We start from the raw sequence: 2,771 nt of genomic DNA, 5'->3' as shown, positions 1-2,771 counted from the left end.
TTCTATTTATACTTTTTCTCTTCTCATCTCTGTTCATTCAATTCTACTTCTTTTGACTCTTTACCTACAATTCTTTATCTTCTTACCTTTCTTATTATCTCACTTGGAGCTTCTTGCCAATTGGCACAAAAAGCTTTCTTGTGATTTTCTTTCTTTATTTACTCTTATCTACTATATCCAAGGTATTTTTCTTCTACTTCTTTCATTTATTTTTATTATTATTTTTTTATCTTTTTCTTCCTCTACTTCTGACTTTAAGGAGGAGATTATTTTTTCTATTGAAAGTCTCTTTCTTTTCTTTTTTCTCTTATTCTTGTTTATGACCAGGAACAGGGATAAAGAACCCCTCTTGACTCCTGATCCTGAACCTGAGAAGACTATGAGGAAGGTTTACAACAAGCTAAATCAGAACACTCCGGAAGAGACCTTTTAGAAAGTTTTGAACAAGAACAAGGAGACATGGCCAAACCACAAGAGGAGCCTAGAAAGGTCCTTGGTGACTTCACCATGCCTAACTCTGACTTTGATGGCAGAAGCATTGCTATACTTACCATTGGAGGTAATAATTTTGAGCTTAAGCCTCAGTTAGTCTCTCTTCTACAGCAGAACTGCAAATTTTATGGACTTTCAATGGAAGATCCACATCAGTTCTTGGCAAAATTCTTACAGATCTGTGATACTGTAAAGACTAATGGAGTTAATCCTGAAGTCAACAAGCTTATGCTCTTTCCCTTTGCTTTAAGAGACAGAGCTAAGTTCTGGTTGGATGCCCAACCTAGAGAGAGTCTTGACTCTTGGAAAAAGCTAGTTAATGCTTTTCTGGCTAAGTTCTTTTCTCCTTAAAGTATGAGCAAGATTAGAGTGGAAGTTTAAACCTTTAGACAAAGAGAAGGTGAATCCCTCTATGAAGCTTGGAAAAGATACAAGCAACTTATCAGGAGATGTCCTCCTAATATGCTCTCAGAATGGTCCATTATAGGCGTGTTCTATGATGGCTTATCTGAGATGTCCAAAATTTCATTGGATAGTTCTGTAGGTGGATCTCTGACGGGAGGGCAGAAGTCGGCTAATTAAGAAATCAATATAGGGAATATGTTGTGAGTATAGTTCTTAACCAGCTAGATCTGCCTCATCAATTTAGAAAAGTTATCACAAAAGTTTAGAAATAAAAATACTGGGAGTATGAGTCCCAGGTCGTCTCCCAACGAGTTGCTAGAAAGGGTGCTAATTTATTAATCAGGAATTTCCGAGATATTTTGAGAGTTGAATGACAGAAAAGTAAATAATTGTAATTAAAAAAAATTTTATATATCCTAATTAAAAAGCCTTGACTGGGGGAATGATTAATTGGAAGTTCTATCCTTGTTGGAATCTTCTCGAGTGTAGTATAAAGAGGTTGTTGTTTTCACTTAGTTAACCCTTACTAAATAAAGGAAAGTCAAGTGATTGAGCTAACTCTTATTCGCAAATCCTAGTCCTCTCCCTTGGGAAGGTCTAGCGTTAGTAAATACAGAATTAGCCAACAACTTCCAATTTAACTAATCACTTGAGCATTCTAACTCAAGTGTCTCCTCTTAATCAACCCCATGTCAAGTAGAAATCTACTCCATTGACATGAATATAATACTCAGAAAATATAAGAAGAAGACATAATAAATTAAATTAAATAAAATAGAGATTGAAAATTAATTAAAAGTAAAAGTAATCCCTTGCATCAACAATCCATGAAAATAATACAACTGTAACTCCAAAAGTAAATAGGATATGGAAGAGTAAGTGACAAACTAGATAACATAAATGGAAATTAAAAGAGTAAGGAAATAGGAAACAAACTAGAATAATATCTTCAACGGAGGTAATGACTCTTCAATATCCAAAAGCAAAAACATAAAAATAATAAACTATGGATGTAAAGAGAACCTAGAGGAAGAGTAATTTTTTCTCTAGATTCAGATCTAAAACCTAAAAACTATCCTAATGAGAATGTATGTCAATATGTGTTGAGTCTCTACATGTTCCCTAGCATTATTCTGTGTTTCTGGGCCGAAAACTGGGTTAAAACGCGGCCCAAAATTGCCCCCAGCGTTTTCTGTTAATTTTACAGATCGCGCAGGTCACGCGTACGCATCATCCACGCATGCGCGTCATTCAGCGATTGTCCTTGTCACGCGTACGCGTCGTTCATGCGTGCGCGTCATTCGTGCAGACTCCAATCCGCGCGTACGCGTCAGGCACGCGCAAGCGTCGCTGTAATTTCTTCATATCGCGCGCACGCGTGAGCCTTGTATGTGCGTCGATGCTCGCTAGTCATCTCCTTAGTTTCTCGTGTTCCTTCCATTTTTGCTTGCTTCCTCTCCATTCTCTAAGCCATTCCTGCCCTATGAAGCCTAAAACACTTAATACACGGATCACGGCATCGAATAGTATAAAGGAGAATTAAAATATACATTAAAGACTTTTAGGAAGCAAGTTTTCAACCATAGAACAAACTTAGGAAGGAATTGTAAAATCATGCTATTCATATGAATAAGTGGGTAAAGACTTGATGAAAACACTCAATTAAGCACAAGATGAATCATAAAATAGTGGTTTATCAATCTCTCCAGTTGAAGAAAATACCTGCAGAAGCAAGAGAGCTCATTGAAATGTTTGCTAACAACCAGTTCATGTACACTTCTGAGAGGAATCCTGTAAACCATGGAATCTCTCAGAAGAAAGGAGTTCATGAAGTTGAGACTCTGAATGCCATCTTGGCTCAGAATAAGATCCTG

The 2,771-nt window shown here is 36.8% G+C and overlaps 1 non-coding gene across 1 annotated transcript; it reads right to left on the bottom strand.

Moving 5' to 3' along the window:
- Window positions 1-852: 852 nt before the first annotated feature.
- LOC112761140 (small nucleolar RNA R71) lies at window positions 853-959 on the bottom strand. The gene has a single exon (XR_003181549.1). It is a non-coding gene; the product is annotated as a small nucleolar RNA R71 (small nucleolar RNA).
- Window positions 960-2,771: the final 1,812 nt, after the last annotated feature.

Source organism: Arachis hypogaea, chromosome 16 (genome assembly GCF_003086295.3).
Source record: "Arachis hypogaea cultivar Tifrunner chromosome 16, arahy.Tifrunner.gnm2.J5K5, whole genome shotgun sequence".
Lineage (NCBI taxonomy): Eukaryota > Viridiplantae > Streptophyta > Magnoliopsida > Fabales > Fabaceae > Arachis > Arachis hypogaea.
The sequence above is the reverse complement of the archived record's forward strand: the minus strand, read 5'-3'. Positions and strand labels throughout refer to the sequence as shown.